Here is a 12,611-nt window from a genome sequence, read left to right as displayed (position 1 = left end):
GTGATCGATTCCCCTGATGTGTGTACTGTTTATGTCATTAAATTGCAGATAGCTACTGGTTTTCTGGTAAACAGTGCATGGAGTCCAAGGATATAGCTATTGTTTTCTAAAACATAACAACAAATCTTACTAGCAACACAAATGCGTGGACTGATCCATCTGTTGTATACAAATACATATAGATTTTCTGGACATCTACTATCTAGTCTACTATACTCTAATTTTGCATGTAGTTGATCATGACACTTGAGTTTGCATGCAGGTGTGCAGAAGAATTTCACGCAACTCTGTTTGTTTGTGTGCAGCACTAGCCATGGAGATACAACTACTATAACTATTATCTGTAAATTATCCTAAGTGTCTAGTCATACCGCCACGACAAAACTATCAAGAACAGAACACATGTGGCACTTAGCAAAATCCGGTTTATTGAGATTTGCATTTGCTGGACATATTTCAACAGTCATAATTACAATTGTCTCACTTTCATGTTAGTTCTGACAACCCAATCCTATCCAACACCTAGTAAGCCATACTAAGTGCTGTACCTGGGTGTTGTTATTGCTGGACAGCAACCTAAAATGGGGACAGCATACAGGAATCAACATGATCACTACAAAGGAAAATTCAGTAAGGGGATTTTTACAATGTAACATAAAGTAGCAAACTGTCTGGTTTAGCAGTTAGCTAGCTAAATGCTATTGTTGTAACTGTGTTCATCCCATTCTTGAATATGCCGGTATACAGTCTGGTCTCCATACCATGAACAAAACATTTACAAACTAGAGATGGTGCAGAGAAGGCCAACAAGGTTGTTGCAACTAGTTGCGCTGAACAATTACAATATAACAACTAGCTAGTGCCCCCCCTTATGGGGAGATGTTGAACAGCCTTACCAATCCCAGTCCTTTGACATTGAACCAGTGCACACTGCATTGATCACTCTTGTCAGGGATACCAAGAACGAGTCTTTAACATGGAGAAATTCCCTCGAGATTCTTTATAAAGAACAGCTTCTTTCAGTTCAGTCCCGCCACCTTTCGTGCTTACCCTCCTAGCCTTCTAAAGCACTGCCAAAGATGCAATTCTCTTCCACAGCAACCATGACTTCTCTCCACTGCCAGAAGAATACTGCAAACACGCTATATTGAGCGAACTTTATACGGTTCACCAGTGCCTGGTTCACCAATATGGCCGACACGTATAGTCCAGTCATTTTATGGTTTGACCTTAAACTAATTGCAACACAAATGGTTTCAACAGTTTCTAGCACAGAAAAATGTGCTCTATAACATATAAAAAGTCCCAGAAAATCCCATAAGGGGAAAGTGACCTTTTGCATGACCTTTTTAGCCATTTTAAGCAAAAAGTTAGGATTTGTGCTTCTATTTCAGCTGTACATTATCCAAACTATTTACATTTATCAAATGATTGCTGTCACTATAAGGAACAAGATGACACTTGTTTGGTATCCATAGCTTAATTTGTTCTAAAGTTATCATCATTTTACTGGACAAAAATAACATAACTTAGTCCCGCCCACGCACTTAATTAAATTTTGTTTTGAGCTATTTATTACTTGTCTAATGATAGTTTTCCCATGGCAAGGGACTATTTTTATAACAGAGGGTCATAATAAAGACTAGAAGGTGCATGTGTTACTATGGAAACTGAGAAATACATAGTTCGGTTGTTTTCATTCTCCATTGTCATGAAGATGGATTTAATTCTTTACAACTCCAAACCTTGAGTTAAGTTAGGTACATACAGAATGACACACATTAGTCCGGCAGAAGAAGGGGCTTTTTTGGCTGAACCTTGCAATGTGGTCTATAGTTTATTTTATGTCACAAAATAATTCTTCATATAACGGACTACTCAAAACCACCTGCTGGACCTCCGTCAGCATTGGGAAAATTGGGATATTGACTCAGAAAATTCTAGTTTGGTCATTCCATGCTAAAGTATAAAATAAATTAAAATGTTAACCCACTCTTTTCAAATTTCTTCAAAATTGGCACAAAGACAGTGGATTATGAGTCAAAGTCATACACCAAGTTTCATTAGATTCCAGACCTTTGATCACTTTCCATGTTACGCCTGTTGGCTTTACTGTAGGTATTTTACTGCATTTGTGATTGCACAATACTTCTAATGTTGAACTATACTGTAAAACCTGTCTAAATGGGTCACTGTATAATAACGTCACCTGATTTAACTGACCATTGTATAACAGTCTCCTAACTACCGTATTTCTATAATTATAAACCGTTAAAAATATTTCGTCGAAGGTAGCATCCGACGAAAATTAATCACGCGAAAATTTTTTACCAACGTAATATTCGAGAAGTTGAATGAATTCGGTAAACTACTTTCTGGCCACCTGGATCGAGGCTTGGCTATTGGCGTGTCAAGCATATGTCTGCTGCAGTCTTTTAAAAACACTGATCCTAGGAGAGAGGAGTTCGTCTCGCTTCGTCTATTTCGCTGCATATTGGTAATGATGCCATTCCGTGATAGACAGCTACTACAGGACACATTAAATAAAGTATATATGTACAAATGTGCAAGTTGCATGGAATGAGCTTCTACCACTCCAGTCCATTGCTTGATTTGTGACGGACAACTTCTAAATCTGGGGCGCAGCCTCCATGGAACGGAGATGCCACACTTCAGTTTCGCTGCTTGTCGTTCTGGTTCTCAAAAAATGGCCATATAGAATTCGTAATTCATTGTTAAAAAATTTTCGTCGCTTGAGGACACCGGTTAAAATTTTTCAACACGAAAATTAATCTCGTGAAAATTTCTCACAGCTTATATTTACAGAAATACAGTATGTCATTTGTGTACACAGTGACATTAACATGTTTAATGTAACCAACTCTTTAATAAGGCAGGCGACCGGGACGGGCAAGTTCACTATTATTTTTATGCTGAGCGATTAAGTAAATTTATAGTAGTTTAATTAATGTAATCTCATCAACTAAATGGTTTTATATATAAGTAATTGTATAAGTTGTGTTTTGAACATTAGCTTGACTTTCTGCCTTGAGTAGAGCACATGTAAAGTAGTAAATGATGATATCCATGCCAAAATAGCCAAACTGCGAAGTAAATCAAAATCAGCAACCAAGACATTGCTCCAATGATTAAATTTCAGCTAGACCAACACTCTTTACTTTTAGTTTATAGCTAACTCTAAATGATACAGTTGTAGTGCCACTACATGCACCCTTTTCACAGCTTGACTGTCATGGATTTGTTGTAACCGAGCACTGTCCCTGTCTACCACTGCATTTCATAGAACACTGGCTGTATACGTATATGGCAAATACATGTGTAAACACTGTACAAACAGTACATTTAGCATGCACTATTATGAATTATTTGTAGAACCAATTTTGTACCCAACACTGTGTACCACACATATTCATATGGTATGCTATTGTTGACCACAATATATGCTGTTGATAGATGCCAATTGAGAAAAACATTAGTGGAGCAAATAAGTGGCAGCAGGAAAGACTTTTAAGTCTAATTTTGTTTATGCAATATAATGCAATTAGAGGTGTACCAATATAAGAAAACTAAACCGATTCGATACCGATACAATATGGATTAATCATTTTCAAACCAATACGATACCGATACGATATACCGATATAACTAAGTATAGCTATTTATGTCTGAAGAACTACATATGCCATGTTTAACTTTATTTTAGCTACTGAAGAAACTACTGAAGACAGTCTTAAGATTACTGGCTATGCTTGGTTACCCATGGTGGTGTGGCCTCTATTGACAGCTCAGACTATAAGGCACCCTCAAATATTTAATACATGCCCCTGCCAAGATTAGTCCAGATTACTCCACATTTTAATGGCTTGTAGAGATGGCTGCTTGATTTGTGCTGTGCTCTTGGTTCATCTTTTTGCTGTTTCCCCAGGCCCACCACTAAGAGTGTTTGTTGTATGATTGGTAAGCTTTGTGACAACAAAACAGTAATTATCCACGCACTTAGTTGGCTTCGCCTAGCGTACTGCTTTTCGACAAGGAAGATAACTACGGTTTTCCGCCCTTGTTAGCTAAATAATAGGGTTATAATAGGGTTTATAATGTGGCTTGACCATTGGACAGTGTCCTCAAGATAGTTCAGTTGTATATCGGTGTATATCGTATCAGTTTTTAGCAGCAATATCGGCTCCCATTGATATAGTAGAATTGTCTATATCGGCCACCGATACGATATGTATCGGTATATCAGTACACCTCTAAATGCAATGGATGCTGTTAAAGGCTGGATTTGCATCTTCTACATGCAATTGTTTGAATAACTTTGTTTCAAACAGATATGAAATTTTCTTCCTCCAATGCTCTATGTTATGGCTCACAGCTGACAAAATTTCAATCGATAACTTATTTCAAATCTATGAATCAGGTAAAATTTGGTGTGGATGACCTTTCTTGCAAATTTGGTCACAAAAAGACTGGTATGTACCACCTTAAGGTAGAAACACATCCTAGAAATAAAATTATCGAAATATCCTTAAACCGCGCAATTTATAGTGCTGAACTAGTAATTATTTGAATTCAATCACGGTCAGTACGATGACTGCTTCATCAACAGCGATCGACAAGGGATCACGTGACACTTCGTTACGACGTGAATGATTTATGTCGGCATATGCAACTGTGCCAAGGTGGTAGGCATGGCCCTTACCTGCCATTAACTTACCTTGTTGTATAAATTTATTCCAGTAGCTTATACCTTTTAATTAAGCGCGCCCCCAAAAGGTCTTTAAATTTTTTTGCTAACACTGTGAATTGCATTACATTGTGGTATTCTTTTTTTATCTGTAGGAGCAGCCAGCCCACAATGAACAATGTATTCTATGTACTGTAAGTACCATAAAGTTTTCATTTCATATAATGACTTTCAACCAAAAACACAAGTAGGGTATGTCAAAGTACAAGTAGCAAAACATCTCAAAGTACAAACAGCAAAAACAACTCAAAATACAATTAGCAAAACACACGCAGCAAAACACCTCTAAGTACTAGTAGTAAGACATGTCAAAAGGGGTATACAACAGTATGTGTAAGTGTACGCAACTAGACATTGTTACAACATTACAAGAGAAACATAATCTTTACCACGTACGTACACAGACACAAAAAAACCTGGTTAACTATAGAGAACTTGAAAAACAAAACACAAACCAAGTGATATGTAAAATTAGAATCACTCACATACATATGTAACTGCTGAGCAGTAGTTAACGATTTGAAATGTTTCTGGAATTTAGTGGGAAACTTCGCTGATGTGTACCTCCTCTCAATGAATGACATGTACACAAACCAACTTCACGCTCATCACACTCTGTATCTGTAGCAGTAGTAGTGGTTTCACAGACAGGCACCCTAGTTTTCTTATTCAGAGGACACTTGCGGTGACTGATGTATTTGTGCTGTGTAGATCCACACTTACACATACTAAGCTTGCTGCTACTATCCTTTCTCTTACTACGTGTTGCTGAGGTTTCATCGTCATCATCTTCGGTAGAATCATTATCATCAGAAGATCCATAAGTGTGCTGGATAACTTGTCTCGACCCCAAAGTTTTCGCTCTTCTTGTTCTTGGACTCCAGCCTTTTTCCATTCTGTTTTTTTTTATTGGCCCGGTCAGTCTGTTTCTTCGCAAGGTTCCTATAACGGACTTCATTTGCTTTCCTTAGTACCTCAGCCATACCATCAAACTGGGGAAGTTTCAAGCAAGCAAACAGGTCTAAAAGCCAGTGGTAAGAAAGTCCATGTTTCTTCGTCATGTATGTCAGCAGCAATCCTAGGTTTGTACTGACCGTGTAATGAATACTTTGCAAGTACTTGTCCTTAGACCTAAACCTTGCCTATACATTATGCGAAGCCTCAGGGTAGTTGGAATGTCCACGTCCCAACTCAGTGTGAATAATCTGCGATGCCTGAACAGCTCTGTTGCTACACTCTATTTCAAATGCAAGGGAATGAAATGGACGGGTTAATGGATTCTTTGTTTTATAATCTTCACCCCAACACAACACATTGTCATCTTCACAGCTACCACATGTGCAATTAGTTAGAGCATGAAAGTCACACTGACTCCCAGTCCATGTGTGAACATCATGTGCATGGTATTTGCCTAGTACCAGCAAACGGGAGGCAAAGGCACTGGGGTCTGTCCCAGCTTGTATAAGACAGTAGAAAAAGTTGGTACGGGCTCCATGCAAGAAACTCTTGGTTAAACAGCCACACTGTTTGGAATGCCGTTTAGGACAATGACACTTTACCGTAACCACATCAGGAAACTTATCTTTGTACACGTCTAGCAAAGCAGGAGAAAAGCTCTTTTGCTTAGCTAGCTCACCCAAATGCTTTGTATGAGCTCTGGCCACATGTCATCCACAGAGCATTACTTGGGAGTCAGGATAATGCTGCGTAAAAGATTTAGCAGCTGAGGAGTCTGCATCTTGCCATTACACTTCAATGTGCATACCTTCATCTTTGGCTTTGCCAAAAGCAATACTTACAGCATGGCCCTCTGCTCCCTTGGCTGTACCATGATATAATTCACCACCACTTTTTCCTCGCATGCTGAGATGAATAAAATATAGTAAGGAGTTGTTCATATAATTTCTCACAGTGAATGAGCAGTTCTGGCTAAACTTCCCCCTTGTCAACCAAACACCGTCGGATGAAGTGATCGCTCGTTTCCAGCTACCCACAACTGTTGGATCTTGAGCCTTCATCTCTGCCTTGGATTCATTGCACATATCTACAAGCATAGCATCTACAACAGGTTGGAGGAGTTTAACAGTATCATAAAATGTGGCAGGATTTACTGCTGAGAGGCCTAGATACTGTTTTAAAATCTTACTGTACTGCGCATGTGCATAACCACCTGCTACAAAAGCAACCTGTAAAGCCAAACTACGTACCGAACGTTTAGAGAACTCAATGTCTACTGAGCTAGTCAAGTTTAGCATATGCTCTGAGCACATAGTACATGAAAACTGTATGACTACACTTCCTCCCAACCCAACATGTTTCATACCAACTGGCACAAGCTTACCAGTGCAGTCAGGTGTATAGCACAAACTAGTATCATTTATACTATCAATAAATGACTGTAACTGGGTGGTTTGGCATACAAACAGACTGTTTCCGAGGTCTACAGTACTAAGTCGCTGCCTTTTCATCGGTGTTGGACAGTACTCTGAACTACTAGCATCTGACAGTTTATCGGTACTACTTAGAGACAGATCATCACAAGACAATCCAGAAAACTGTATTAAACTACCTCCATTTTGCTCTATAAAAGTACTAGTGCCCACTTGGTTATTAGTTTGTGTGCCAAACAGACATTCATCTACAATACTCACTGAGCCAAGCACCCTGTCTGTTCCTGGTCCATCCTCAATTGTACCAAGTGTATACTCCATTTGTCTTTGTCCATTCTCAAGTGTGTCCTCCATTGGTGCTTGCTCATTCTCACTGATTTCAGCACTGTCATCACCTGTTCCAGGAGTACTCTCAACTGTTGTAGGAGCGTTCTCAACTGTACCAGGAGCATTCTCAACTGTACCAGGAGCAGCAGTCTCAACTGTTCCAGGAACATCCACAACTGTTCCAGGAACATCCACAACTGTAGCAGAAGCGTCCTCAACTGTTCCAGAAGTGTTCTCAGTTGCTCTAGTTGCACTGTTGGCTGTTTCTTCTACTGTAGTGCTAACCTCATCTTGAGTACCATCAGTATTAGAGCTAGTTGTACTTGGAAAAATGACAGAAACACTGTCAGGAGGACTATCATCTAATAAATAACGATAAATAAATGGTTTCTCGAAAGCTAGTAACAAACTCACCACTGCCACGTGACCGCGCACCATCTGATAAGCTACGTTTCTCCCACCGAGATCTCGCCAAATTACTATATTTTAGTGACTTCTTTCCCGGATTACGCTTACGATCTTTTCAGACCTTCTCACTGTCCATCATCACCTCAATTATCACTCGTGCTAACAAGCCAAGCACGCCATGTTTTCTGGAAAACATCGCGACACACAATATCAATAACGGAAACTTTTTAGCCATGTGGCGAGCAGAAAAATGGCTGTTTGGTATTTTTTAGTGGAGCTAATGGTAGTATTTAGAAACTTCTCGTATTGATTTGGAAATTGATTTTGTTTCAAGGTGAATTTTTGCAAGGGAAAAAGCAGCATGGCCGTGGGCAGAAGTCGCTAGCATTTGCTATGGCCATTCGTACACTTTTGATTCGCAGCCAGCTCTGACTAACTTTGTTTCTTACAGTTATCATTCATTAGACTATCTGTCATTGATACAAGCAGCTGCAAAAAAGTCCTTTAGTGATGCAATGTTACAAGGTTGTTGCTCTCGTATTTGTCACGTGGAGCCACACCCACCCATTATACCCACGCATTTCTACTCTACATAACAATGGTAATCAGATCATTGCATATATTTCTAAAAAATGCATTATGTTTTGCAAGGTGCTTTCCTACCTTAATATCATTGAAAGTTCTCTCTTGCATGCTAAAATTACTTGTAAGGTTACCAAAATTCTCATGCAAGAGGAGCAACATGCAAGTGTAAGAGAATAACATACACTCCTGTACCTTAAAGAAGTTGATTTGATGGTCATTTCAGTGAAAATAACAAAAGCTACCTTTTAGCTACCTATTCACAAAGATGCTTGTAGTGGAGAGAGTTTAATCCTTCCTTTGGACTTCCACTGTATAAATCCACTAGCGCTTGTTCTCCTGCAGCCATGATGTCATTTGGTGTAGATGTTGCTGCACAGAACACTTTGGCCTGCATTTGAAAGTATTTACTGGACTTAACCTTTCCCAATGTTGTATAGCTGTGATGTTGTGTCACATCCAAATATTGCATGCAGGAAGAGAATGTTGTTGCATATTTCAAAGCCAAGTTTCTCTTTGACAGCAATTATGTTCCACACCCTGGGTTTCATAGTGGCTTTCTTTGGCTCTGGTTTGAAAAATATGTTGTGTGATTCCAAGCAGTCATGATAACACAACAATACAAGAAGATCAGTATCATCACCAACTAGCACAGTGTCTGCTACTATGTACAAACATCACATCAGCATCTCCTGAAGCATGGTATACTTTACAATTTCTTTCCAAGAAGTAGCTAAACATATTAATGAACTGTTTCTTGCTGGTGCTGTTCGATAAAAAAGTTCCCTTCATGTTCAGCTTCATATCTTTGGTGAATGACATGTGAGAAGTCATCAAATAAAGATGTGGTACATCTGAGGAGAGCCAAAGGATGTTCTGGAGTGGAGTGGCTGTGTCATTCACCAAAGATACAAAGCTGAACATGAAGAAGGGAATTTTTTTATTGAACAGCACCAACAAGCAGCAGTTCATTAATATGCTTAGCCATTTCTTGGAAAGATATTGTAAAGTATACCATGCTTCAGGAGATGCTGATGTGATGATTGTACAAAACGCAGTAGAATTGGCCAGAGTAGCAGACACTGTGCTAGTTGGTAATGACACCGATCTTCTTGTATTGTTGTGTTATCATGATTGCTTGGAATCACACAACATATTTTGCAAACCAGAACCAAAGAAAGCCACTATGAAACCCAGGGTGTGGAGCATAACTGCTGTCAAGAGAAACTAGGCTTTGAAATATGCAACAACGTTCTCTTCCTGCATGCAATACTTAGATGTGACACAACATCACAGCTATATGACATTGGGAAAGGTAAAGTCCAGTAAATACTTTCAAATGCAGGCCAAAGTGTTCAGTGCAGCAACATCTACACCAAATAACATCATGGCTGCAGGAGAACAAGCGCTAGTGGATTTATACAGTGGAAGTCCAAAGGAAGGATTAAACTCTCTCCACTACAAGCATTTTTGTGAATAGGTAGCTAAAAGTAAGCACAGGCATCAGTTTCCATCATAGTCTTTCCACTCCCATGCAGTTGGCTGCATTTCACTGGCATCACTTTTCCACTCTTGTGTTTGGAAATGTATACGGAAACTGTGATATTTAGCAGCAGCTGAAGTAGATGGCAAAGTTTGTGGAAGAACAAAATTAATGTAGTATCACCTGCTCCAGATGAGCTATTGAAAATGATTAGATGTAACTGCCACACTGACTGCAGCAGCATGAGATGCACTTGCAAGAAATACAATGTGAAATGCTCTTCTGTTTGTGGCAAGTGCAAGGGAACAACTCAGATACCACAATCCATGAAGAAGATGATACAGATACCAACACTGAATGAAAGTGAAACTTACCATTTATATAAACAAGAGAATAGATTTTCCCCTACCACGACCACAGTTAAAGTACAATTTTATTATAATGAGTATCATTGTGTATGTACCTAACTAAACTTGTACAATGTCAAGGTTTGGAGTTGGAATTAAATCCATCTTCATGACAATGGAGAATGAAAACAACTGAATTGTATACAAAGCTATGCTATTTCTTGGTTTCTGTGGTAACACATGCACCTTCTAGTCTTCATTATGACCCTTTGTTATAAAAATAGTCCCTTGCCATGGGAAAACTATCATTAGACAAGCAATAAATAGCTTTAAAAATTTAATTAAGTTCGTGGGCAGGACTAAATAATGTTAGTTTTGTCCAGTAAAATGATGATAATTTTAGAACAAATTAAGCTATGGATACCAAACAAGTGTCATCTTGTTCCTTATAGTGACAGCAATCATTTGATACCAAATGTAAATAGTTTGGATAATGTACAGCTGAAATAGAAGCACAAATCCTAATTTTTTGCTAAAAATGGCTTAAAAGGTCATGCAAAAGGTCACTTTCCCCTTAAGGGATTCTCTGGGACTTTTAATATGTTATAGAGTACATTTTTCTGTGCTAGAAACTGTTGAAATCATTTGTGTTGCAATTAGTTTAAGGTTGACCCCTTTTTTTCATAAAATGACTGGACTAGTAGGCGATATTTGAAGTTACGTAATGTAGATCGCGTGCTGAAAATGCTCTATAGAGATCAGCTACAAACAAATCACCATGTAGAGAGATCAGCTACAAACAAATCACCCTGTAGAAGATCAGCTGGAAACAAGTCACCCTGTAGAGATATCAGATAGAAACAAGTTACCCTATAGAGAGATTAGCTACAAACAAATCACTCTGTAGAAATATGTGCTGGAAACAAAATTATTCACTACGTATGTAGAAAGTTCAGATAGAAGTCACCCTGAAAAGAGTTCAGCTACAAACAATAAGAATTTCAGCTACAGTTCAGTTATGTAAGAAGTCACCTTATTACCTAGGTGGGGTCTATTCTACGGGTCTCAATCTTATGTTGCTAATTATGTCTCAGGTAAAGTTTCCTCTTGGTTGGATGAGCTATAAGTTTTGGTTTTGTTTGCAATTACACAGCCTCATGCTGCCTTTGCTGCTTTTTCTCGTGGTGTCATTAGTAAGTGGTTATTTATTGCCAGAACTTTTAGTCATCTTTTTCAGCCTCTAGAATTGTGTTTGCCACCACTTTATACCATCTGTTACTGGATGTTCACCTCCTGGTGATTTTGAGAGAGATTTGTTTGCTCTCCCTGCTTGAATGGGAGGATTAGGCATTTCTAATCCCATCTTTTTGTCATCTACTGAGTTCCCTGCTTCTGATGAAATAACTCGGCCACTACAATCACTGATTCTTTCTCAAGCTTCTACCTATGTTGATGATGTTAGGAATGCTCATATGTCAAAGATCATGTGTTTAAAGTCTTCTTGAGCTGTATCTACATGGTCTGATCTACTTGACCGGGCACCCTCTGGTTTGAAGAGATCTGTTGAGTTGGCTTCTGAGTAGGGAGCATGGCATAATCCTCTCCTGGCAATGGCATGATAACATTCGATGATTTCATCAGGCAAGACACCAAAACACTGGCAGAGCTATATGAGCCAAGAAAGGCTGCAATAACTGAATCCCCTGAGCTGAATATTGTGAGCTATGTAATCCCAAACTTCCTAACCAGAAGAGCAAAGTGGCTTGTGACCTAGAGTCATCAGATATGCCATAGTGCATAACTCTACTAGGCAATCATGTAATTTAACATCAAAAAGTGAAGGAAAGCAACCTATAAGGAGGAAGAAGGCACACAGCGAAGAATGTGTGTGATTTTGCACACACTGACACAACTCTTGAGCAGATGCATGCAATTCTACTTCAGGATCCTCAAGATCAGTGAGCTTATTTTGTCAAGTTGAACAGATAAAAGGCATTGAAAAACTGAGGAGGGCCCCAAATACGTAGGTGAACCCAAGAATTCCAAACCACTACATTCAGAATCAACACGCTTAATAGCAGGAGGAAAATCAGGAAGAGTTATCTCCAGTAGGCCAGTATAGCTCATATTAGACAAGCAGTCCAAAATCAGGCCCAAACTCAGTAAAATGGGAACGTAAAGCATAAAGAGAGGATCAAGTTCCTATAAATGTACCATCATCCAAGTACCACAAGCTTGGGAGACGTGTTTCATTAAAGGAGATGGAGCCAAGAAATTGAAGCAATACCAATGAAAACAATAAAGGGCCT

General features: G+C 38.9%; 1 protein-coding gene across 2 annotated transcripts in view; it reads left to right on the top strand.

Moving 5' to 3' along the window:
• The window catches only part of LOC136268109 (uncharacterized), a 67,633-nt gene that overhangs the window by 27,642 nt on the left and 27,380 nt on the right, over positions 1 to 12,611 (top strand). The window contains exon 2 of one of the 2 annotated variants that reach the window (XM_066063378.1): positions 4,861 to 4,899. The exons of the other annotated variant lie outside the window; for it this stretch is intronic. The gene's annotated coding sequence lies outside the window, so the exon portion shown is untranslated. The remainder of the gene's footprint in view (positions 1 to 4,860; positions 4,900 to 12,611) is intronic. 2 annotated transcript variants of the gene reach the window in all.

The sequence above is a fragment of the Dysidea avara genome, chromosome 1 (genome assembly GCF_963678975.1).
Source record: "Dysidea avara chromosome 1, odDysAvar1.4, whole genome shotgun sequence".
NCBI classification, from domain to species: Eukaryota; Metazoa; Porifera; class Demospongiae; order Dictyoceratida; family Dysideidae; genus Dysidea; species Dysidea avara.
The sequence above is the reverse complement of the archived record's forward strand: the minus strand, read 5'-3'. Positions and strand labels throughout refer to the sequence as shown.